The 27,127-nt window shown below is 38.0% G+C and overlaps 1 long non-coding RNA gene across 1 annotated transcript; it reads right to left on the minus strand.

Annotated features, from left to right (window-relative positions):
* Positions 1 to 6,385: 6,385 nt before the first annotated feature.
* LOC116439986 lies at positions 6,386 to 26,893 on the minus strand. Its single transcript, XR_004238358.1, has 3 exons — positions 26,058 to 26,893; positions 16,571 to 16,678; positions 6,386 to 14,674 (listed from the first exon to the last, which is right to left on the minus strand). It is a non-coding gene; the product is annotated as an uncharacterized LOC116439986 (long non-coding RNA).
* Between the last annotated feature and the right edge of the window lie 234 nt (positions 26,894 to 27,127).

Below are 27,127 nucleotides of genomic sequence, written 5' to 3' on the forward strand. Positions count from 1 at the left end.
TAAAAGCATAAACTCTCTTCTCCCTGTATCAACATTTGCTTCTTGTGGTTGTCTCTCCCTCCTCATGCTGCTCTGCATACATTGGCTGGGCAGCTGCAGAAAACATGACATGGCCATTCACTTCCTTGCCTGGGGGCAGGATTTATTAGATGCTGAACCTCAGAAGGCTCGATTCTCTCAAGATAGTTCAAGACACAGTGCCAGATTATCAAAAATTGGTTTTTTGGGCCAGACTACAGGGGAGCAGTGTTCGGGCAGGCCGTGTGGGAGGAACACAGGAGTATCGTCTCTCCCCTCCTGCAGCTGAGTGCTGGCAGTGCCAAACAGGGATTGCACTATCCTGCTTCCCATCTCAATGGGCCTCAGAGCAGAGGAGGTGCAGGTTTCTCTGCTTTAGTCATTAGCACTGTTTATGAAGCTGTATTGTAGCCCTCCAGAAAGTGTCACACCAAGAGCCCTGGCTTTTTTTCCTAGGTCAGTACAACTTCCTGCATCCCCCTGCCTGTCACTGTTGTAAAAACCCCTGACTGACTGAGTCAAAGCATGATATTTCTGTATGCAAACCAATGTTTTAGAGTTCCTGTGGCTAAAATCTCTTATCTGAAGTCTATTATCTGCATGGGCATATCATCTGCTTGCAAATATACCAGGCAGGAGAGAGAAAAATATGACCCTAAACTAATGTTCAAATTTAGATTAATACATCCCCAAGCACTATTTCCATTAGTGCTAATACAGGAATGCATAGATCATAAATTGTCCTTTCAGGGTCTGACAATTCTAAATTTAGTACCAATGTTAATTAAGCAAGAGAAAATTGGGCAATGCAACAGATTTGGGGAGCAGGCAGTGGAAGGGGAGAGATAGGTCATCAGTTTGACAGCTTTGGGAGGTAATAATTTAGTGAACAAACAATCATGAAGATAAACCTGAATATTTCAGTGCTTTTAATAACTTGTAGCATTTAAGGACAGCAGATTATTTTTTTAATTATTTGGATTCCACATAACTAGAGAATAATCTTGATTTATCCTTCTCCCAGCCTTTTCTGCATTGTCAGAAAGAGTTCATTTGTTACTCTGACATACATGCTAATTACTGTGCCCATATGTACACTCAGCACGTTTTATTGACTACTGTATGAGAGAGATTTCGAGGGGTTAATAAATGTCAAAAAATCTTATGTCAACATTTTCTTCTCTTTCCTTTCATACAATATAGGAGTCTGTTTAATAAATCCCAAATCAGTATAAGGTCACAAAGTGTTTGGCTTTAAAACTGAAGTTAGGGTAAGTAATTACAAGGCTCCACTGTGTTCCTTATTTAGTTGCATATTACGCAGAGCTGAATGGGATGATTAATAATCATGTTCTACACTGAAAGAATGTAATTTATAAAAGTTTATGTAAATACAGCAGCAGAATCAGTTGTTCATTTACCATTGCCCTGTTAGCACGTATGGGAATTCCAGCATTTTTAGAAAGCAACAAAGCCAAGATCCTCACAGGAGTTCTGTGCTTAAATACCTTGGAGAAGGCAGGCCCAAGGTACTAAAATAGCTTAGCATTATTGAATGTTTAGTTAAAATTAGACAGAATACTGGCATGTGTAGTAATGTTTGTTAAGAAGTCTGGGTGATACTGAGCTATGTTGGCAGTGGAAGAAGACTGGAGAGAACGAAAAGCTTTTACAAGATCATTGAGCTAAAAAAGAGCAAACTAAATAAAAATTAATCATCAGTATAGAATAAATTGCATTTTTAAAATGAATATTACTCAGAATCCAGTACAGGATGTTCTTTTAATTAATTCATTAATGTCAAAATTTTGATTTAAATCATATGGATTTCTTTTTGTTTGTTTTAATCAGCATGATCTGTGAGAAGCCTGGGAAAAAATGAGTTCTCTCCAGCACTGTCTGTAGCCCATGGTGCACTGCCATGACAGTAGTGAGTTGGTACTTCCCTGCAGTAAGCACCAGCAGGCACATACTGACCATCAATGCGATCAACAACAACTCTGCTCCATCATGTAATCTAGCTCAATTTAGAGCACACCAAATACATCTCTTTCACCTTCTGAATGGATGTTGTTACCACACACAGCTTCACTGAGGCTAGAAAGATTTCCTAAATACCTCAGTGGATCCAGCAGTTAGTAAGCAGTATGTGCAAGGTAGCTATTCATTTTTGAGAGAGGAGTAAAACTTGCTCCACCACGTCCTCATGAAGACCGAATGCTAAGTAGAAAGTATTCTATAATTTTCACTTTGGAATACAGCATGGTTAGTCTTTTATGAAGATGACTAGATCCTGGGTTGTATTACACTTTAAATTCATTATACTTTTTACTGCTATTCATAGAGATTCATGTTCAGAAAAAAAATCAGGTTTATATCTATTTATATTTGAGATTATATTAAACTCCCAAATGTGGTTCATAAATAGGGCAGTAAATGGTGTTGCTTTTTTGAATGAAAAGTCCTTGGTAACTAAATGAGCAGGTAATAAATGGAAAGTGCTTGTATTCTGTACTGAAAAGGCTGGATCATGCACCGCCATGGCCAGTGGGAGTTCTGCCACTGACTTCAGTGGGAGTGCTTAGCGAGGCTGTTTTGTTCCTCATTCAGTTTGGTTAACAAGATTTGTGCTCCAGTCCCTTTTCACCAAAATGCTGGCAGACTTCTTACAACATTACTGGAAACTAGACCCTACACAAATTACTAAGGCCTTTTGTATTTTAATGTCTTTTTTGTAATGATATTCAGTCCTTTGGGGCAGCTGCCTAAGAGAGACATTAGTCAACTTCACTTTGTTTTTAGGACAGATGAGCCAGAGCCAAAACCATAGACCTGAATAACTTGAAAATCCAGAGGAGTTTGGATCCAGATTTGAGCCCCACAATTTGAGGCCCTTGCTGATTAGTGGGCCGTGCTTTAACAAGCTGTACTCGTGCTAAGAAAGGAGCTCAATATTTGCTGCCAGCACCATCAGAATCGAAACACAGGGCTCTCTAGCAGTGTCCTGGCTCTGACACTGTCCTACCCCCATTGCCTATAAAAGAGTATAGAAACAGGGAAAATACAGCAATATTCCCTTGGCACAGCTCCCCATCTTCAGCAGCATGCTGGGGTGGATTCTTTGTGTTGCCAGAGAATTTTCTTTGTTAGCACCAGCCATTCCTTTCTGGATTACCTATCGCTGTTCCTTGCTCTTGCTCCTGAGGCAAACATTTAGAAGGGAGGGCTTGTGAAATCTCAGTGCTGCTATATATGCGTGTGAGAGAGCTGAGAAGGGCAGGTCTGAAACAGGGATGACGAAAAGAACAAAGAGAGAAAGAGGAATAGCTGCAGAAAGTCTGTGCTTGGAAAGAGGAAAATCCTGGGGTCTAGGATACCCATGATAGCTTTATACAAAAGTGTAACAATGTCCAGTTAGAAAATGGTTGGACTTAAATTAGTACAGCATTCTTGCTTAGATAAAGTCGTCACTTATAAATGCAGTTCTGCCTTTTTAGGACAAATTACATACACACAGACCAAAAAGTAGTGAAAGTAAGGGCAAAGTATTTGAAATTATGTCTGTGAAATGCATATGCAAAACTAATTAACTTATAGATGGCATTTGTCCATATCGCCCATGTGATGCACTGACAATCTCTCTGGTATTGTAGAATTCAAATGCTTTGAAAAGAAATTGCCCGAGGGATTGAATGTCTTTCCTTTACATTGTTTTTAAAAGGAAGAGTTTCTCACACTGTGTTTATTTGCTGCTAAGATACTGTTACACTAGCACCCTCACAGCCTGTTTCTCACTGCAGTATCCCATAAATTAGGTTGTTGCAGGGAGTATCAAGAATGTGCATACACTGCCTGACTAGAGCAATTTTATCTGAATAATGTTTTGTGACCTTTCTTGCAAAAAGGTCCTGACTAGAAAAGCATAGATTTACCAAGCATCCTGGCTGTACTGAAAGATTGCAATTACCGTTCTATTTTATCAGTATTAGTAGAGAGAGTTCCTGCCCTGACATCTCCTCTCCAAACACAAATTAAAAGTTGGGAAGCTGTATGACCCAAGTAATGAAGTACATTAAATCCAGGTACCTGTTTCAAATTCAACAGTTGTGGAAATGATGGAAGAGCCATCACCATCAAGATGACTTTCCAACAGGCTCAGTGAGATGGTTTTGTGGACTCAGTCCAATTCTTAATGGACATAAGTCCACATTACAAAAAGCAACACACAACTGGCAGTAATTGATACTCTTTTGGCACTCAACAGAGAAGTGAAGTATTGAATGAGCATGAAGAATGGACTAACCTTTCACCTCCCCCCCTGCATTCCAGGTCAGGGATGAGACATCTGATAGAGCTACATAGGAAGCTTGGGCTGCTGCTCTCCGTGCCACTCCGTGCCATACCTAAACAAAGGATTTCCTTCTTAACAAGCATTGGGCTGACACTTTTCATGAACTTTAAATTTATGTAAGATATTTGGAGGCTTTGGAAGTTAGTGTATAACCTCAGGATTCTGCCTAAAGAGTACAAGCCACTGCTCCACATAAAACTGTGTCTCTCTGTCTGCCAGCTGCATATAATTCCCTGTTATACATACGGATATATAATGTATATGTACATGCATAGCATGTATGTTTATACATAATAGGAGAAGTAATGCCTTTAGCTAAGATTGCCTAATGCTCATTTATAAGAACTTACTTTCAATTACTTATATAGTTTGACAAAATTTAACTGTTACAGCTTAAATTTTCCATGGTGGGTATCTGTCTCTAGCTGAATTGGGTTTGGAAAGTCTTGACTAAAAGTCAGATAATTCCAAGGACACACTCAGTAAAAATACATCCTTTTAGTCATGTTAAGAACCTTTGCAACCATCATATTGAGAGATTCTAGCATGTCTGAGTTTTGGAGCTGAAGTTTGAAACTCCATAAGGAAATTACTTTGATGTCAAGACTTATCTTCTGTCACTCCCGTGGCAATCTGATCCAGCTGTAATCTCCTAAAACACTAAATTCTCACGCACTCATATTCTGTTAAAATTCAAATTCTCCAAATACTCTATTTGCAGTAAGCATGCTGTCTTTTCATACAGCTGTGACATCTGAGGCACAGCGTATATTTGCATTATCTGTGGAGAATACCCACACATATATGTATATAAAAATATGTCTAAGGGCTCTCCCTGTCATTCGTACAGATTGCATATATCAGGAATGATAGCCCTATAGACCCATCTATCCATTGCATTAGAGTTCAGCTCTTCTCAGGGACTAGATGATTTTAGTTACAAGCATGAGGACAGCAGTACTAGCAACAAGGACCAGGAAACACCTGCCTCATGAATCAGGGTGCTTAAGCCTACTCTCAAGACTTCATCTCACAGTGAAGGCACCAGGTATCTAATGCCTCGTGTCTCAAAGAGGCCATGCCCAAAGACACTGGGGACTGCCCTGATCAGTTTCCATGACCACAGCAGCCAACTGCTTTGACCTGAACTTTGCTGAACCCTCTGGAGGGATTGGATATTGCTCACAGGGTGCTTTACAAACAAGTTTAAGGAACCACAGGAAAAAGGGTGAGCAGTTAACATATAGAAGGGTCATTAACTTCTGAAGGATTCAGAAGCGACAAAGTGCTTTAATTAACATTGTCCTTTCAAGAACTCCAGAGTGAGCAAGCGAGGTAGAAATCTACACTTCTGTAAGATCTGAAAATGAGTACTAGAAGCCAAAATATCTTAATGAGCTCCCACCCTCTGATCATGATATAAACACACAAGAGGAAGTGTAATGATTTTTATTGGTGATAAAGGTTTGAGTAGTGTGTATTAAAAACAAAGGCTTAGACACATCAAAAAGTGAACTGGATCAGCTTAAAAAAACATCAGCATCTAATTCGTCTTTTGTGAGCTCTCTGAATCCAGTGCTTTAAATAATATGAGGGCAAAATGGAAAAAATAACTTTAACACATGTAATCAAAGTTCTGTTTAAATACTTGCTCAGGAGAAAGACAAATTAAGGTTATACAGACCACTTAAAAACTAGTACTTCCTCACTTTTCAATCCTTGTGTCTGTTAAAATGGTTGGATAAGATGACCTACAGAGGTCCCTTCCAACCTCAACCATTCTGTAATCCTAACAATCTCTTAAATATACTATTTGGTATGATAGACATACATGTTTAATTTCTAGATTCCCCCCTCTCCCGCCCCCCCCCCCCCCCCGAAAGAGACTATAAGCCAAACCTAATGTTTTCTTCCTTTTCTGTAATGTATTTTGAATTTTGTTTGTTTTGCAAGCTAACCCTCAGGTTGCAAGCACTTTTCCACTTTGCCAGCCAAATGAATATGATGAAAGGACACCTGTAGGCATACACAGAAGCCAAGAACATTCTGTACATCCATTATTTATTTAGTTTTCTTCTTTAGGTCTTTTATATAAAGAAAAAAACATAGGTAGAAAGAGGAGAAAAGCTAATCTGCTATGTAGTTGAAGTAAGAAAAAGCATAGAAAACACTACTTTTGTTACCTTGGCAAATAAAATAAAAATGCTCTCCACTGTGCAGTCTGTGCAAAATAAGTCCCACAGGAATTATGCAAGCACATTCTCATTATGGTAGTTATGATTTAGATTGCATTACAAAAGTAAAAACAATCATTCAAAGAGGCTTGGGTGCAGTGATTTGGAGAGAAGCTGCCACTCTGCCAAATAGAAAAAGAGAGAGAAGGGGTGGGGGCAATGAAAGAAATAAACCTTGCCAAAATGAACTCATGCAAAGGTGAAGCCAAAATGCCAAGAGGTACAGATTAAATGCTCTTATGAATGTCCCAAATGTGTGTGTCAGCAAACTGCCCAAATAAGGTTTTGAACTGAAAGCTCAGGCTTCTACTAGAAACACCCAGAAACACAGAGATTAGATATTGTTTGGAAAAAAGGATTCTGGCTTGGTTGTCTAGAATGAGCATTTGAAAATCACACATCACACAAGAGCACATGTTAATGCAATAGAAATGTGTTTTTGGAAACTGAAAAACAGTCCTTTAGTAGTTTCACAACAGAAGAAGTAAAGGACCACAGAAATTGCTTCCTTTTAGTTCCAGTTGTTCTACGTTTGTTGGGGTTTTTTTTTTTTTTTAGTTTAAGGTCTGTAATGGCCATAAAAAAAAAAAAATGGAATAATTCAGATAATTCTTTATTTGCCCCTGACTTTAATGAAAAATTTTTGGAAAAAAACTTCTTATCTTAAACATAGCTACCAACTTCCAATATCTCATTTTTCTCACACAATAATCCCAGTGTTCAAAGTAGGTATTGTATTTATCATCTTTGTATGGAGCAGAATTTCACTTCACTTTTCTTTATGGTCTTATCACATAATTTACAAACACTTTATCTCTGTAACAGAAAATAAATGAAACCCTGGGCTTTTGATGAAATGCCATGATGAAATGAATGGTCCAAAAATCTATATTGAGATGACTGACTCCTGTTTGTAGAAGACATGATAAATGTTTCATGCATATAAACTGAAGGATGATGGATTTAATGATCATAGTTTAATGGGGAAATGTTATTTTGGAATAATTAAGTGTTCTGTCATTTGCAAGTCTAAATAGACCATTGTTAGATGGTGCTTTTGTCTGTCAACAAGTCATTCTATTTTGTAAGGGTTATTTATCACTAAAACAATTGATGCAATGGAAACATACTACCGGTATGTGTTGTTAACAACACATTTTGTGAGAACTTGATTTGGATCCATATTTCAGGGGTAGTTAATTGATGTACATTTCTGTCTTACAGAAGAAATAAATAAGAGGAACCTTTGAAGGATTGGAGGTATCTTTCTCATGTGAAGTGTTACATGTGAACTGTATTTGTTGTCCTTCCTATAAAAATTTTCAGAGTCAAAAATACCTCCGTCTTAAGGTACACATGTGAAAGGAGTTTACACTGGGTTGTACTGCGCAGTTTCCAGTTGTTGCTCCAAGAGGGTGTAAGTATCTGCAGATCATGGTTTGTGTCTGCTGGCTCTTACAGCTGTCCTGGACACCCCAGATGGTGTCTCAAATAGATGTCTTTGTTTGGACAGGTTAATCTCTCCATGAGGAATATCTCAATGGGAAGTACACTGCGCCTGTGCTATTTTTTTATTTTTAATATCTCCATCAAAACAACTGCAATCAAGACAGTTACAGTATTCTGATTTCCCCTGTTGCGCATACACAATTTTTTACTGACTCTGTATACAGAACTGAATGTGAGTGCCTTTTTATCTCGACATTCAATAGCAAAGAAAATAATAAGAAACATAAGTAATATGGAAAAGGTAATTATTTTGACAAAAAATAGCAGCTATACATTTGGTTGTGTGAGGATAGTGTATGATATTTAATATCTGAATGATCATCACAGCATGGGAAGGTATAAAGAAAAGATTAATTTGTATTTTAATCACAAACACTATTTCCTGGGTTGCAGGATATTTATAAATATTAGAACACTTCATATATCTTCTTGTCTCCTGATACATATATTTTCTTACCACTCAATCCCAAACCAGGTTTAAAAGTATTTTGTGTCTTTTCTTGATTTCATAGTTTAAGGACTAAAACATATGAAGGTGAGGATCTGCAACAAAATTTAACCAAAGGTCTCCTGACTCCCCACTCTGCCCTGGTGACATTTCAGCAGGAGCAGTGTCCTTGTGAAATGTCTTGTCACACCAGTTTCTATACTTTGCCAGATATAGAAGCCTTTTATCACAGCTCTGAGAAGCAACAGTCTCTCCTTTTTACTGTCCAGTTCATTACCTTGCCATGAGTCTCTACTCTCTGAAATCGTACAGCCACACACATGGCTAGTGAGACCTACTAGCCAAGTAGAAATCCAAGCATGCACAAGTGTGGAAGGTGTGAAATGGATATATCTGATCATCAGTGATTTTGCCCTGGGCTGTGGGCAGAAGTACTGAAAGTATTCCCAGATGCCTAGAGCTGGGATCCACAGTTCAGATCTTGACAAAACTGACTGATATGTTGTGGTGTATATATTTAAGTCTCAAAACTCTTCAGAGATTCCTTTCACACTTCTTCCCATGAGAGTCTTCTGTGTCACTGCTTTCCAGGTCATTTTCCTTATCATGGGTGTAGACAGTAAGGAATGTCTTCAGCAGACCCTTGAGAAGGGGAAAAGGGGCAGCAATGTCTGTTCCAAGAGAACTTTGAAGAGAAGAGTATTGATGGGGTTGGGGTTCTTTTTCATCTTTTAAGAGAAAACATTTTTTGGAGTTTTTGTACTGAAGGAGATTTTCTTAGTCCTAAAGTATATTAAACTCTGATATTAATTGTAAGTCTTGATTTAATGAATGGATGGAATTTATAAGGCCTAGGATACATTTTGTTTCTTAAAAAACATTTTGTCACAATTTTTTTCCAACAGTTCCACAAATGTATGTAAGCTTAGCAACTACTTAGATGCATTGCATTATTGACACAAATACCCTGGAGCTTCAACACTGCTTTCAGCATACAATTTGGCTACAATATAATTCCCCATTTACCTTTTTTGCCATAATATTCATTTCTTGTTAAAATCAGTTCTTTATTTATGGGAATAATCTATGCAATTATATGCTCCACAGCCTAATTACCTAACAAAGATAAACTTTGTTCCTTTTGGAGTAGACTTCCCTGAGGGCCTGGATTTCAAGTCTGTAAAACCTGGACAGTTCTACAGAAATCAGACATGCTTTGGGGGGCACACTACCCTGAACTTGGAGCCATTGTCTTGAAACTGAAGCCAGCAAGGGAGGCTACTTCAGTTGGCCCCAAACACAGGTCCTTAATGACTGTTGTCTAGGACGAAGGACCAATGGGGCAATGTCTCACCCTGTTTATGCTGAGGATGCACAGAGGCCTGAGCAGAAGATGATTGCTGCCAGGGCATTGCTCCATTCCTCAGCTGTCTCAGAAAAGGGGCCTTTGTGCCCATCTTCCAATTAATGGCACATATTGCCACTTGCACGGGAAAAATAATTTCTAGTCTCTCAAGCAAAAAGCAGTGAAGTATTATTATTTCACTGATTGCTTACACTCAGACACAATTACAACTTAGTTAAAGTGCAAGAGGCCCAGAATAGTCCTGATGACCTTGGTTTGAACAGACATAAGACCATAAACATCCAGGCAAACAAATAGTCACAGAAATTAAGATGCTGAAATTCTCAAGCACTTGCAGAATCAGACATTTTGCTTGTAGTCAGCTCTAAATATGGCATAAAGACTGGGTCTGGAGGAGTGATTTCAGTACTAAGTCCATTTTTAATGCCTAAAACAATGGAAGTCTTAATGGCAAACCCATTAAAATTATTTTCATGACACACAGTGAATATTTTGAATATATCAAGTCAAGATTTCAGTTAAATACATTCATATCATGTCAAGCTTAGCAATTTCTTGAAGAATCTTTACCTAATTTGATGTAATTGATGTTAAAGCCTTTTTTCCTAATACACTGTTTGTGGATCCCTTTTAAGTGTGGATAAGAACAAATGGATTTGTAGAAGATATTTTTAATTGATTCCAAAGGGAATAGCTACCATGGAATCTGCTGACAAGTTCTGTGGGGGTCTACACTCCAATCATTCAGCATCTATATTTTTAATGACAAGATGCTGCAGTGTTTAAAAAATGAATTTGAATTATGAACACAGATAATTAATGTCTGCTCTCTCCTAACATCTTATCAATAACCACTAAGCCTCCAGTTAAGGCAAGGACCTCTGTGTTGGCTTAGAGATTCAAATTGCATAAAAACCCAATGTCAGTAAAGCTGCATTCAAGGTCTTTGAAAGCTTCAGTCAGACACTGCATGTCAAATCCTTGATTTTCAGTTATAGAGGAGAGATATCAGCACATCACATACAACACACTGCGTAATTTGCCACCACTGGTTATTTTGGCATTTGTTCTTCCTCAGTTTTCACGTAGGTCAATATTTATTCAAAACTGGATAGTGTAAATCCTTTGGCCACCTCCATGGGAGTCATCCTCTCTGTGTGAAGAATCTCACTGGCTCCAGGAGATGGAATTGTATGACTGAAGGTTGCTCAGAATTAATAATGATCAGGCTTGTCATTTGTAGTGTGATTTAAGTCTACCTCTGGGTAATAAGAAGCAAAACTCTTGGGATGCTGCTGATACTGCTTCACTGTGTAACAACTGGACAAGATATTTAACAACATAATTTTAAAACAAAACCAGCAATGTTGTTACACATCACATTGCTGCAGCTTGATTTAGTGAATGCTCCAAATGATGTTCTGTAGATTGATCTGTCCAAATTATATGCATTTTACTAGGATATGAATGTGTAAGCAGAAATGTAGCCTATAGGATGTACTAAGTAACCTGTCACTTCACTTCAACAATGACAGGGACTTAGAAGAAATATTTCTACTAGTTTCGGCTACTACACTCCAAAAACCAGCTGTGAACTTTGTGTGGAAGCCCTGAGGAGAGGAACAAAAACAATCAAAGGTACAAAAAATATGAGCTATCAGGAAAGATTGATAGAAGAGAGAATGTACAGCCTAAAGCAGAGAAGTCTATGGTGCCACACAATAACAACCTCCAGGTGAAAGTGAAAAGGGGGGCTGAAGCTACATGTGCATAAACAATGTTCTAGTGATACACAAACAGGGAAATGCAACAGATTTCTTGAGGACAATGTTTTTCACTGGAGTGTTTAAAGGATAAGACACCTTCCAGGAATGGCAAATACAATCAATGTGGTCTTTGGGCAGGGACAGAGTGAAAGAAAACTTCACACTGCTTTATAATGTTACAATTCTACAGCTCTGTGATTGAAAGATGTTACATAAATGTAAGTGGCTTTTGCATTACTGCATTTTCACTGCCACTTACCAGTCAGATAAAATTACAGGCATCACCTGTACATGGAATCTGTAAAAAAAGTCCTATGCACCAGGATCCTGCCTATCACTACAAAGACTTACTGCGGCTAAAGAGTATCCAAAAAATCATTGTTTAGAAAGTAGGACAAAATAGTGCGCTACTTCCAGCTTGACAAGGACAGATGGAGATGCACTCTATCCATGCAGGCATGAGCAGAATAGAAGTGACCTGAAGCAGAAGGCCTGTTCAGACTGTGAGGTCCCAGTGAAAAAACAGTCCACTTCTTATTTAACTCCTTATATCCAAAATGTTTCCAAGGCCTCAAGTATTAGTCAGGTAAAGATCAGAGTATGTCTTTAAAGGCTGAACAGATGGGCACATCTGTTTGTCTGACAGGAAAATGTATGTGTTGCTTGACCCGGCAAACACTTCTTGGTGCAGTGGAATCACTGCACGAAATATATCATACAGTATCTGAAAAGGATCCCCCAGCAATAGATCAATAATTGGGATATGATGGTACAAAGCCAACAACAAAATTAGTTTGATAGTTCAAACTCAGTTAAAGAGGCTTTGATCAGTTTGATGACTCTGAAATTAGCTGTGCTAACCTGTGCTAAATGTCTCTGTCTTGCTGTGTTACTCATGAGAGATGTTCCTTTATTTTTTTCTTTTCAGTGGAGTGAGATGTATGAAGATACACTCATGACAAAAAAAACAGAGTTAGCATTTTCAGAAAGGTATTCTACCCATCAGGGTTTTGTACCTTCTGTCTAACTCTGATGATAATTTAACAGGTAACTGGGCACATTTCTTGCTCAGGTGATACTGCAAAGTTAGTCCTTACTGACTCAGGCCTAGCAATGTGCCTCCAGTCTTATCTTTCAGAATCATGCAACAAAGTTAGTTTCAATCTAACTCTATTTTTTTATTAAAATAAAAAAGAGATTTCTGTCCCATGTTTAACACTTGCAGTGAGATCTGCTGATACCCTCAGTATCAGTAACATAATTTCTTAGCATCAGATGTTGGCACAGACAAGGAAGATATCCCTGTATCCATCAGAAAAGATTTTATCCTCTCTCACAAAGAGATCCTTGGGTTAGTACTGGCCAATCTGGTATAACACAGCTCTGATTTCTGTTGGAAATACTAGCTCTAGTCCTAAAAGCTGCATAATTACATTAGTGTTCTTCCATGCCCGAGGGAACAAGCTCTGCTTCTCTGCTGTGTGACCAGCCGGAGCTCAGCGCCGCTCCAAATGCTGCACCCAAAGTGGGACCTGGCACTGGCTCAGCAATAACAGCCTCACCCAGAAGAGTTTTTACTCTGGTAAAATGGTGCCACATTTTGATCCACAAGAGAAGCAGACTGAGATTCTGAAAGTCCAGATTCTCCAAGTTCCCAAATCTCCCTGTAAAATCAGTAGAAACTTTAATATTGTTGAAAATCAGATGCAGTGCCCATATCATGAGGGCATCTGGAATGCTAGTCACACAAGTCTTGCTTACTCACAGCACTGTCTCTGGATATTTTTATAAAATCTACATTCTCAGCAATAAAATATGTGTTGCTATGGGGCATCTGTTTATGTTTTTATGTGAACTGATAATTACCCTGGAGTTCCTTCTGTCTACAAAAATGGTAGAGTTTTACAGTGAGCCTATAAACAGTTATCAGTTAAATGTAAGGATAGTCCTGAATTTTAATCAGAAAAAACAAATATGTGGGGTAAATTAGTGCAAGCAGGTAATTGCAGGTATGAATCATATGTTTTACACATGTGACAAAATACAGTTTTGTCCCTTTATAACCTTATAAGCTCAGCTCTCCTCTGAGCTCAAAACACAGTACATTCACCTGCCAGCTGCCAGACCTCACAGCAAAGCATCCTAGGCTGGGTAGATCTCACCTACATTTCTTTGAACAACAAATGTCAGGAAAGTGATAGAAACACAGCACCATTCAAAACACATAGGCTGATAGGTAGATTTTTTATGTTTGAGACAATTCTACTATGACATTCACAAACCTCAAACACACCAGAACTACATATTTACTATGAATAAGACAGGAAAAGGGAGGTAAAATAAAGTAAACTATGGTTGCACCTAACTCACACAGTGCAAACATTAACCCTGTGAGGCAAAATGTGCAAGAGCAGAGTCTCCTATGGTCCAGCTTCTTAATTTATGTTTGATCTTTTTGCCCGCAAAACACCCCAGCACTGCCATAACCACTGCTACAGACACTATTTGTTAACTGCCCCCTCACATTCTTTTGGTGAGTCCAGTCATACTCCTTGGTATGAAATTTGTCTGCCTCCATTATCTCACCCCTCAAATGCAGTTATAGAAAAGGTCTCTGAAAATACCACCAATAGTCCCACAGTTACATGGGGAATTTTTGATCCTGGATTTTTTTTCCTATGTCACAGGACTCTGAGTGAGGATAAAGCCTTTTCTTTAGGGCTGGCTTCCACATCTTCCTCAGGATCCTGCCTTAAAAAAAATCAGGATTTATGACCTACTTACTCTGATTAGAGGTTTCTGTCTGTGTCCAGTTCATTTTTTCTTCAAAAAAGATAGGGTTCATATTTTCTTACAGCTTCCCAACTTTGTTCTGTTCTGTGTCCGATGTAATTGATGACAGATTAATGCCCATCTGTCACAGTTCCACACTGTTCATTTTTAGTGTAAATATTCTGTGCTTACTCTTCTGGGTGTTACAACCTGAAAAGAAGCAAATCCAAATCTGTAATAATAACATTACCAGAATTAGATATCAATGACAAGTCAAGGAAGCATTGCATATGCATATACATATGTGCTTTGCAACACCATGGTCAGACAGAGAAAACTACCAGTGGCTCTAGGATAAGGGCGTATGCAACAGAAAGAACCACAAAACTGGGGAGCAACGACCTTGGAACTACAGGAAGAAAAGGGGGCCAGAGACTCAGCAGACAGACACATTGATGGTCATTAAAACAGATGTGTAGTTGCCCCTAAGGATACCACATGTAGAGTATCTTTATCTATACAACAGCAACAAAAGGAATTTGTTGTCTTTATGCTGTACTTCAGAATCAAGTGTGCAGAATTTATGTCTCAGATCCTATCCTGATCTCCTGTCTTAATGCTGTGGTAGTGGCATGAAAGTGTTTAGTACTATGGTATTACTGTCTTACTACCATAAACATAACTGTCTTTTGGTGCCTGATCTGGTCACCTCCTCTTGGGGCCTAACTTAACTCTGCTTGCAGCAATTGATGGAGGATGCAGGCAATGTAGGAAACCAAGCAATGCTGAAAACATGACATGAGGATAGAAACATCCCCCATCTGGCTTGCGTGATGTAGCTGCAGTTCAGTCCCACAACCTAAGGACCCTCCTGCAACATTTGTCTTTTTGCCTTCACCATTTGGTACTAACAGTTTTAGATACCCAAACATCCTATGAAATCAGGAATCAGTACCAGATTCTGTAACAGATCCATAACAGCAAAAACTGAACCATGGATTGAAATGATTACAAGCTTTGTCTCATCATCTCTAGGATGCGGGAAAATGAATTCTTAACTAGAATCATGGATTTCACAATGGGGTCCCAATACATGAACAGAAGATGTTTTCCATGGGTCACTAGAAAATGCACAATGAGCTCTTGATATCTAAGTGTTAATATGAAATGAAAATTCAGTTACAAGAATCCAATGTGTTCAAAAGATGAGCCATTGGGTATCACAGTGTACAGGAGACGAAACCAGAGGCAGGATAGAAGACATTGAAAATAAAAACAAGGATGACAAGACAAAAAATAAAAGGATAAAAGAACCCCAACAAAGTAGAACAAAGAAGGAGAAGATTAAACAAAAGAAGATTAAAAAATAATTAGAACCAAAGACCAGAAGGTGAGCTATGGATTTGAAACAGAAGGTAGAAAAAAATGAATGCTGACAATGTAGCAGTAAAGAACTCTGAGCAGCAGTAATGCTGAGGTTTCTAGAGAAAGGAACATAACACAATAAAAATGAATAACCCATCCTTGTAAGAGGAAGCAAGAGCTAAGCTAAACCATAATTAAGTGAAGCCCAGGCTACTTTCAAGTTGTGCTGGAAGATAAAAAGCAGAATCAGAGGAGAAATGTGATCACATGCTGTGTTACCACGAGATATGACAGTCTGAAAACATTTTTTTAAAATACCAACTTAAAAGCATAAGCATAAAAAATACATATTGCAACAGCTGTACAAGTGAGGAATAACACCTTGAATGGAGATATCTAGTATGATCCCAATCTCGTAGAACTTAATGTGAATCCACATGAATATCATACAATCTCTTCTTTAACAGGAGTATGCAAATTAGTAACATTAAAACAAAAAAAGGAAATGGTAAAACTAGTGATCACCAAATTAATTTCCAAATCAAGGACAAAATAATGAGTCACTATTGCAGCAGAATTGGATGCTGATCATGTTAGAACCAGAAAAGGATATAGGATTCTTAAACAGGAAAACCATACAAGTTGGCTAGTAGCGCCAGAGGAACATACAGGGCTAAACAGTGAAGATCAATCTTTAATTGAACAACCAGCCCCAATGAATTTTAGCTGGGCTATACTTACTCAAAAATGCAAAGTAACCCAAAAGGTAAAAGTGTATTAAGGAAGGGAGCTTAACAGGTTTGACACTTCATTTAAGGTGCTGGTAAATTGTTGGTACATTTTTTCACCCTGCAGAAAAAAGATTAAAATTAAATAAATATTTAAATTAAAATCACCAAGGGATACACACAAGGAAATAAACTATTGGGTACCAGAGCCAGGGTTTAGTGACTGAGAACATTGGCAATATTTAGAAAGAGGGTTTCACACTAGCTGTACATGAAGCACTGAACCAGGCTGAAGAGACAACCAAGCTCAGTAAATCCAATAACCATGAAATTGGAGAATTTCATAAATAGTATTTGAAGAGCTGAAGAAATTTTACAAGAACAATGTGAGAGTTAAAATCCTACCAGGTTAATAAGTGGAGGGGAGGGGTGGAAAACTATTCAAGTGGTAGCCTTCTCTAATCAATGTCTAAAGGGTCAAAAAGATTTTACAGGTGAATAGAATCATGGATAAGACTGTAACAGATTCAGCTGTGTATACAGCAAACAGGGTGAAAGTGTTAGCCTGGTCCTAAAAGATACTGCAGACAAAAGCATGGGATAGCAAAAGAAACAGGAAAGGAATAAAGAGAGGAATTAAGTGTTTTATTGTTATTCTCAGATGTATGTGAAATACATGGAGAGAAGACTACATATTTGAAACCACCATGGACAACGGAAACATTTTTCAAATTTAAAGACTTGTATATTGCACAAATCAACTTAAGTATTCCTTTGAACACAAGTTTTTGAATTATCAGCTGGAACATATTTTGAGTTAAATCCATGCAGACAACAAATTTAAAAATATATGAGTGCAACGGAGAGATAGATACCTACGTTTATTGAGAAGTGTGTGGGTAGTGAGAGGGGTATTAAATAGTATAGATCTGACATGCTTATCTAATGTATTTGCATTTATCATTGATAGGCGATGACATGATGAAAGCATTTATATAGGAAAAAGGAAGTTTGCACTTTCTAGAACATAACAAAGTAGGCCCATAGTCTTTCTAACATCTACTTTTCATTAGCTTCAAGTGTTATAAAAACAGCACAAGAATCTATCTGGACTGTTACCTGGCCTGTGTGATGATCTGGTATGCAAACCTTGTTACAAAAGAAAAATTTCCAAAACTTAAAAAGGTAAAAATGAAAAAAGTTGGCTTTAGTAAGTTCTATTTCAGAAGGCTGTACACCCTTGTACGAAGCTTTACAACATCATATTTGTGATCGAGGACAGTTTCTGTAGTGTTGTATTTGGAATATTTTAAAATAAATATTTGTAAGTTAAAGGCCTTGTGTTTGTCTTAAGAAATACTAAGAAATGGTAGAGGCCATGAATTCTCTAACTGTGGAGATATACTGATAATCAAAATACTACAAATCTGTATGTGCAAGCATGTACTAATTTAGTAGAAAGATTCTTTGGCTTTCAAGGAGCTAATCAAGTAGCTTTAGAGATGTCCAACAATTGTTCTCTTGCTTCGGGAGAATAACAGCAAATATCCATCACCTTGAAGAATCACTCAATGCAAAAGTTATCTTTTTCAGCCTGGAAAAAACACTCACTTCATGTACTTTGTCATGTGGTATCTTGGCAGTTAGATCACACTTTGTAATTGAAAACCAAACTTTATCCAAAGATGTTTGGTGCTCTGTGCTCTCGGTCAGATGGCTTCAAGTGCATAATAAAACTTACACATTTGCCATTGTTGTAATTGAAAATAACACACTGGCTTTAAGCTCATTTAAAACTACTCCAACTGAGCCAATGGATGGAAGAATTTATGGAAAAAACCTTATACCTACATCTATAATGAACTATTCAATAGTAGAATTCCAGAAAAATTAAGGGAAGCTTCAACAAATCCAGGAAAACATTAAAACATGGGCATTAAAATTTGAAACAATAGTGATGTTTTTATAGGATTATATATTTTGCAGTTCCACAGCATCTAACCTACCACGTGTATTATTTAATCCACTTATTGCATTGTTAATAATACAGGTTGGGAATCTTCTAGGTATCATTATAATATTAAAGTGTTTATTGAAAACTTTTGCATATTACAGCCATGTTATTTGCAAATAATTATCAAAAGGTCAGTATCTGGCGAGGCAAGACCAAAGCATTCCAAATGCTGTCCGAGCAGCAGGCACACAGCAATAACCAGCCAATGCAGGTTAGAGAGTGCATGGTTTAGGCAACTGAATCAAAAGATCACAATTACCTGAATATATCTCTGTAATGAAGAGGTGTTCGAAACCTGAACGGGACCAATGTAGGAGAAAGCAATCCTAATGGTGCAGCAAGGACCCCCCAGAAAACCAAGCACCAGAGACCCCTGAATGCTGAATGCAGGAAGAGGAGGGGACCAGAAACCAGACAGGCATTACAGCTACCCACTGATACAGATGTGTAACAGTGTAATGAAGCTGTACCTGTAACAGGTACCACACATGGGCTGGTTTCAAGGTGCGTTTATTATAAGACTGCCATGAGAGCAACTGGTTACCCTCACCCTGTATTTCAGAGCCACATATGCCCACTACATGGTAAATACTGTCTGAGCCAAACCTTTAAAGGGACCCGTGTTTGGATGTTTGGCCCAACATTTTGTTGATTGAATTGGGCTGGTTTGGCTGGATGCTTTTGTGGAGCAACTGTTAAATTTAGATGCATGGAAGATGACTGGCTGGAAAAACAGATTAAAACTCTGCTTTTTTGTCCTTCGTCTATGAAGTCAACAGTTTTTGTGTCTGGGTAGGTCAAGAATTTCAGAGTCCTAAGTAAGAATGTTAACCTCAGAAGACTGGTCGCCTCAAGACAAGGACAGATTTGACGGGTTCAGAGGGCAATACAAATGAAAACACAGTGATGGTGAGGCCATCAGCTTTGGAGCTATTCATTTAAGAGTAATTTGTCATCAGTGTTAGGAACTCCGTGTTGATGCTTGAGCATTTAATGTGATTGCAGAGATGTTTTAAAACAACTTCCAATACAAAATGGAATCAAAGAAGCCTGTGGAGCTCCTCAGCAGAGAAAAATCCCTGCTGAGCTACATAGAAGTGTGTTATAAATGAACATGGAGTGTCTGAGCTGTGACCAAATGTCCGTTGCTAGCCAACTTTATTTTGCAGTGGATTGATCTCTCTTCTTTCAAAGCTCAGCATTCATAAATTGTTCTGGAAAACCTCAAAGTTATTTGAAAAGGTCTATAGCAATATAAATTTCTCTATGCAAAATGGCTGTTTAACAAGATTGTCTCCTTGAACTTTTCACATGATTGTGACAGCCAATTTCATTAACTAATGGAAGTTTTATAGCGGATTTTCCCACTACTCCCACATTATTGTTTACTATTATTTTATGGAGAATACTTTACCAATTGGGTTTTTGGAGCAAAGGAAAAGACATTTGGTGACATTCCCAGACTGCTATGTGGCTTGTTAGCAGGGCTGCCCAAGAGACAGCTTGCAGGAGAACCCCAGCTCATATGAGCTGCAAAGTTGTGCTGCAACTAATTGGCCTATGGGGGTTAATTCAACAGTCATTATGGTCACTGCTGAAAAACTTATTTTGTGTTAGCCCTGCTTAGACTAAAATTAGGAAGAACAGAAGCTTCATGAGGAGTTGTTCCTCATTAGTCATGGTGCAGACAGCAGAAGGATGGTGTATGTGTGTAGTTAGATTTTACAATAATAGTGATCATTTAAGAGAAAAAGGAAGAGAAGTTTACGGAGTAAGTGGTTTGGAAGGCATCTGAGGCTTCATGAACCCAACATTCATCATACCGTAGCTGGATGAGTTTTGGAACTGATCAGGAACTGACTCTGTTCTCAGGTCACCAACAGAGAAAGTGTTCACTTGGTATTTTAGGAAATGTCCCTTGTATTCCATCTGGAGAATCCCTGGGTAATTTTATGTTAAATTACTGCATTCCCTCAGGGCAACAAGTAAAGATGTTTTCAATTGCCTGATGAGAAAGAAGAGACTAGAAAGGAAGAAAAAATATCTGGAGAAGACAGCTAGTCTACAGCTAAGTGCAGACGTTTAAGGAAGAAGTGTGAGCAACAGAAGTGAAGGAATGATTTATTTATCTTTTATTTTTCCAAGTTATATGTCTTCGTGAAGTCTCTGTTGCAAAAGACAAACCTCGAGTTTGTCTTATTTGCCATTTTTCATTTTGTGCAGGAAAGACAGTAACATTTCTCCTAGCAACTAAAGATTTTTTTCTCCAAGAAGTTATAAATGTGAAAAAAAAAAAAATAATAAATGTTCTGACTTTGAACTTCGGTAGAGAATCTCATTTTTACAGTCAAACATCATCTTTCATAGCAGTAAGAAAAAAGAAAGATATTTACAAATGTCTTTTTTTTTTTACAAGGAAAAGTAGCTTTCATTTTCAGCGAAGCTTCAAAACTTCACAGAACCGTGAATACTTTTTTATTAGTCAAAAAAAATATTTTGTACATTCCTAAATGTGACACAATGCACACTTCTCAACTTTTGAAGATGGGTCATCCTTCTGAACCAGGGTCATCCAAAGTCAATGCACTATCCTCAGCAGTAACAGTGTGAAGCTTATGATTAATCACTTGTACACATGGGATAAAGGCATGAGACTGCATTTTCCTTCCCGATACACACATTACATTGCACAAAAATTGGCGGGAAGAAAATTAGCCTTGAGACACGCAGAACTGTCACATCTCTAATTGATATGGCTTGTACTTACTTCAAGATTAAATTTGATGTAGTGGTTGTACAATGTTCACTAAGAACTGTTTTGATTCTGGCTGTGTGGTTTCATAGCAACAACATTCACTTTAATGCATACTGGCATCACTGTAATTAAATTTAATTCATAAAAGACCTAATTTTAAAAACTTTTATTTTCCTTTTGTTTCTATATAAATGCTAAAATTGAAAAATCTAAGCACACATAGTCACAGCAGGAGCCAAGGAACTAAATATGCAGTTCTACCTCCAGACCCCTTAAATTGGCTACTGTTGAGGCACATCATCTACATCAAAAGGACAGAATTCCAGCAGAGTTATGTCCTCATCCATTACTGTGGCAAGTGAGGAGATGCACGATCAGATTACAATTACACTATGTAGATGCAAAGGATCAGAATAGCACCTCAAAGACATATACTCTGGGCTTCTCAAGTAAAAGATTTCCTAAATGTTATGCAAAATATTATGTGGCATTTAATCTTCTAAGAGATTTAAAGAAAATGTCTTCTATTTTATACATTTAAAGGAAAAAGTCTTTTGTTCATCACATTGGACAGAACTTTTATCCTTAAACTGTCAAGATGATAAAGGCATCAGCATACATTTAAATTCCTTACCTCAAAAGATGGTAAATGATGTATGCAAAAGAAAACCAGATTGCACAAGAAACTTCTTTACACAGGGATTGTACCATGGAATAAAGTTAATGTAAAAAAATAGGTGTGGATTTTTTAAGTTAATGTTAATGCACGATGAGGTCAAGTGCCAAACAAATCCAGTCACCTACAGGCTTTTTTTTTAATAAGAGAAAGGTATGGTTTTTTCAGATAGAAGATTTTTTTTGCTTTGCTTTTGCTTATATTGATGGACAGTGAAGGTCAAGAAGAGATTGATCCACAGAGGCCAGTAAAAGTTAGAAGTAATTTAATTAGAGTTGTCCAAATCTGAAATATCTTCTAATCCGATTATATACTTATTTCTTGAGAGACAGTGTGTGGGAATCTATATTTGCTATAGAAAGATCTTTTTTTGTAATCTAAAATGGTTCAGTTATCAACTCTTTCTTAAGAAGCAGAATGAGTCAAGAAAATAAAAACCCAAATAATTTTTCCAGAGTTAAAAAATAGAGTATGCTTCTATTACTTTATATTTCAAATTAACAGTGTGTATGTGTATTTTGTACATTATACTACATTAAATAGTCTTTTGGAGTCCAAGTAAGTGGAGGCACAGTTGCTTAGATGTGTCATGCGAGGATCTGTTTCCATGCTGTGCTGCCTGCTGTATGTAGCTGGTGTGATTCATGGTAACGAAGGGCATTTAGAGATGTAATTTTGTCTAAATCTCTTAATACAAAATAGACAAAATGCTTTCTGTGAAGAGGAAGGGTGTCATCCATCAAACATTTTTAATCCCTGCTTTGCCATGGTCAGCCCTTGAGGGTTTTAAGGGTACAAAATGCACAGTAACTGTGGGTACAAAATCTGAGGTGACTCTTAACAACTGTGAAAGCAAATGAGTCGTGATGTGAAGGTGAATATGCTGTAAACGACAGAAGAGAGGCTGGGAAGCAAACTGGAGTATCAACTAAGGGCAGTGCTGTCTGCATTACGGAGCCCTACGCTGTAGAGCAAAGTCTTCTTCCAGTGCCCCAAAATAGTAGTGCTACAGAGAGGTTTCTAAGAATGCATCCCACCCTCAGATAACAGATATTGCAGCACAGGAGAAGAGATTTGCCTGAAAACTGTTCACTAGAAATCCTGAGGAAAAGTAGGTTTGGGTGTATAGAAAACACAGAAGAGTGAGTCCCTTCCTCTCCCTGTGCCTAATTGTAGAACCAAAACAGAAACAAAGGGGGTTTTCTTAAGAGTAAATTACATTTTTTAAAATTCCCCTCCCTTTCTGTTCTTAAATCCAGAGCCAGAAATAGCAGTGCCGAAATTCTGTGAGAAAGACCACTCTTGCCCTTCTGGGAAATACCATTGTTATCTCTATAAAGTCTGTTGCTGTAAGATTTGGAGATGTTTTGCTGACTGCAGAGATCTGGATGTTCTTCAGATAAGGAATTGAAAGTTTGCCTCATTACCAGATGCAAATCTCCACTCTAAGGTCCATCCATTAACAGGTTAGACTATTGAAGTACACTGAAGTATAGCTATCATAGAAATCTGGTTGGGTGTCCTTGACATGAGAGTTTGCAGCTCTGCTTTCAAGAGATTTATAAATACGAATGGACTGGTGATGCCAGCCAACATGATTAAGATGCTCCCTAAATCAACACCACCACTGACTTGCCCACAAATGGCACAGAAATAATTTTATTTTGATAAATAAATTGTCAGAGATAAAAAGCCCTGTGAACTGAGTGCTGTGCCTCCTGAGCTTTTACTTCTTTACCTTAGATGAGCAATTGATACAAACAGCAATTAAAGGCTTACTTTAAGCAAGAACTTAAGTTCCATATGCTCAAGTGCTTTGCCAAGCAGGAAGGAGGTTGCTCATATATTTAAATATTTGTCTTGCTATTAGACAAAGAATGCAAAATTTATATCCATGCAAATTTATCCACATATAACAGTTTTGCAAATCAAGAAACGTGTTGTATTTTCTAGAGCTTGCTGCATCCTGGGAAATGGAGAATACATTCTTCTGTCTCACTCGATATTTCACTGCACAACTGAATTTTCTGAAGAGTATTGGGCAGACCATGTATTCCTAATGATAAATATGCCAGCATGATGACAACTGGTTTTACCTTGAACATTTCCCTGAATAGTGAATTTTTTCTAAGCTGATAATAATATGGCTCAGTCCCCAAGAGGGGAAAAAAATACTTTCCTAGGAGCTGTGTTAGTCCATGTTGAATGAGGGCTCTAAAAGTAAGAAGTCACATGAATGGTTTCTTAGACAAAAAAAAAAAAAAAAAAAAAAAAAAAAGAGAGAAAAGAAAAAGGCTGACCTAAAAGAGTTTACACAGCTGTGAGTGATAAAATATAGCAGCCATGGCAACCCACTCTCCAGTATTCTGATAATGCATCAGAAATGAGGCTATTAGAATTATTAATTCACATTAGCGGCTATTAAAATTACTACCTGCAGATTCACAGCCTGAAAATCCTTTTCTATTTCTAAGGGAAGGTTCAATTGCAGAGGGAACCTTTTTGCTAAATAGGTGCACTGCATTGTATGCTAGACATTATGGGAAGTCCAACAGATAATAAAGCTCACATTGAGCTTTATGTAGCTGCTTTGTAATGCAAGCCTAGCAGATGTAATACTTCATTCTTTTAATGATGGCTAAGAACCAATACACCCCTAACAGCAGTAACAATAACTGGACTCTTACTGGTTCCCTGGAACCTAATACTAGAAATTCAACTTACTGCAGGGTATTTCATTAAATAGCAAGTGACATACAAAATGTTCTACACTGGTCGGTAATAAACAAAGCTGACAGAAACCAGCAGAAAAACTGAGCCAGGCCCATAGAAAGGTTTTGTAGAGATGCTGTGGTGAGACTCAGGGAGTCCTGCAGAGATTTGGCTACATCCCTTCCATCCCCCATTAACTTAACTCAAAATGCAATTGCATGCTGTTTTAAGTAAAAGAAGAAACACTATTACACCAAGGCCACAGCAGGATATAATCAGGGGGAACAGCAACATGGCAGAGAAAGAACATTTTATTTATGGAAATGAGCAGAAAAAGTAACACACAAGCTAGAAGCCAAATAGGTACCAGTAAAACTGAAAAACAAGCAAAGAACATGAACTTGGACCACAACCAGTTTTTAGGAACTCACATCACAGTCTATCTCCTTTAAGATCCCATGTACCAAAAACGGATATGACATCCAGTGCTCTTTCAAAAAATTATCATTCTCAGAAAGAGAAGAAGAAAACAAAAATGACTGTAAAATGAAATTTAGTACATCTCCACAGGCTAGATACAGCGAATGATGTAGGTGTGCACAATGAGGCTTGAGTAGCCTTAACACTAAATGCTATTCTAAATTCTTTTTCCCTGGTCACCACCTAACTCAAGAACAGCCTGAATTTCTTAGGGATTTATTTTTTTACAAAGTTCCCTCTGTGCCTACAGACATTTGTTTCTACATATCCAAAATTTTACTTCCTGCAAAACTCTATCAATAATATCCATATCTGTAGAAGTAGATATTTAGCCATCTAAGCTTCCTTTGGATCATGGAATGACGCTCTCAGCAAGTAAAGACACTCTTACTTTCAAAAATGGTGGCAAATACTCTCCTAACAAATAAAAAGGTGGTAATACTTAAGGTTATTAATTAGATGACCTAGGGTTTATTTCTTGCTGGGGATGTCCAGACTGACAAACACTGGATGTCCATATCGCAGTCTCCCTAGTGCTTTTGGGGCTGTTGTGCCTAGAAAAGTTTAGTTTAGTTTAACTGTGCCAACAAAAAACAGCAACTCTGGGTGCACTTATAATACTAAGAAGGGGAAAGTAGAAATTTGGCTTAGTCCAGTTTAGCATGCAAAGTCAAAGAAATTAGGCATACCAGAAAATGTTATTGATGGTCCTTTACAAGAGATGACCAAGTAACAAAAATATTTGTCAATGACCTTAACTGTAAAATTTCCAAGGACTACAATTCTGTGGTATCAGTCCCCTGTCCTTTTCCCATTTTTCTTCAGGCATTCAGACAAACATTGCTGGATATGGTATTACTCACACAGATAACAGCATCCCTGCACAACCAAAGGGCTTCATGCGTGAAGAAAAGTATTTGTTATTTCTTTCTTCCTGCTTGCTGTTCATCAGCTCAAGTTCAAGTCAGCAGGATGACTCATGTGCTTCTGTTTAGCACGTGCTTAATGCTCAGCTGAGTGGAGCAGAGCCCAATTTGCCAGCAGGGATGCGAGAGGAGAGCAGCTCATGCCCCATGGCCCAGCACACTCGTGCCACCACACCGGCAACTGCTGAGCACTGCTTCATGCCATGGGGAGTGCTCGCCCAGGACTCCGCAGATACAGCCACCCTTCCTAAGGTCACAGAAGTGTCAGGGAAGTATTTTTGCCTAAGAACTTGCTGACTTGTAAAAAACGAAAGTTCCAGCAGAAGCTGGAACTTGGTTTTGACATCACGTTTTGTTTTGTTTTCCAAATTAATGCTGGGAAAAAATCTTAATATTTTAAAACCTTCTAAAGGCAAAATCACCTTCCCCTATACAGTTTCTGTGCAATGGACTAATGAGCAGTTATTTTTCCCTGGATCAAAAAGAGATTTTTAGGAAACATTTGAAGTGAGAGACAAACAAAACTCTGGCGGGAATAGCTGGAGAGAACATGTGAATCAGAGCAGGCACTAGAAAACATTAGAGTCAAGTAGGCAAAAATCACCAAGAGTTTCTTCAACTTTTGCACCTTTTTTCAGCTTTTCATCTCACAAGGCGGAGACCCCAAGAAGTTGGCTGAAGGCGGCAGAGGAAGTAGTGGATGTGATAAAGCACTTCCTTTTTTTCTTCTCACACACCACGAGTACATTTGCAGAGATTTTCAGTATGACATGTTAAGCCCCTGAAAATACACCAGAGTACATATCCCAGAAAGCAGCCCAGTACTGGAAGAAAAGTTTAAGTATCCAAGTACATTATTATTCATTACAAAAGTGTGCACAATTTAAAGAAAGAGTTGGGTTTAGAGTAAAATTAAGCTGGACAATTGCTGAAGGATACATGATGAAATCTTCAGTGGGTCAGGGGAGATGGACTCCAGGAATGCACAGGTCATTCCAGACACAACT

Source organism: Corvus moneduloides, chromosome 1 (genome assembly GCF_009650955.1).
Source record: "Corvus moneduloides isolate bCorMon1 chromosome 1, bCorMon1.pri, whole genome shotgun sequence".
Classification (NCBI taxonomy): domain Eukaryota; kingdom Metazoa; phylum Chordata; class Aves; order Passeriformes; family Corvidae; genus Corvus; species Corvus moneduloides.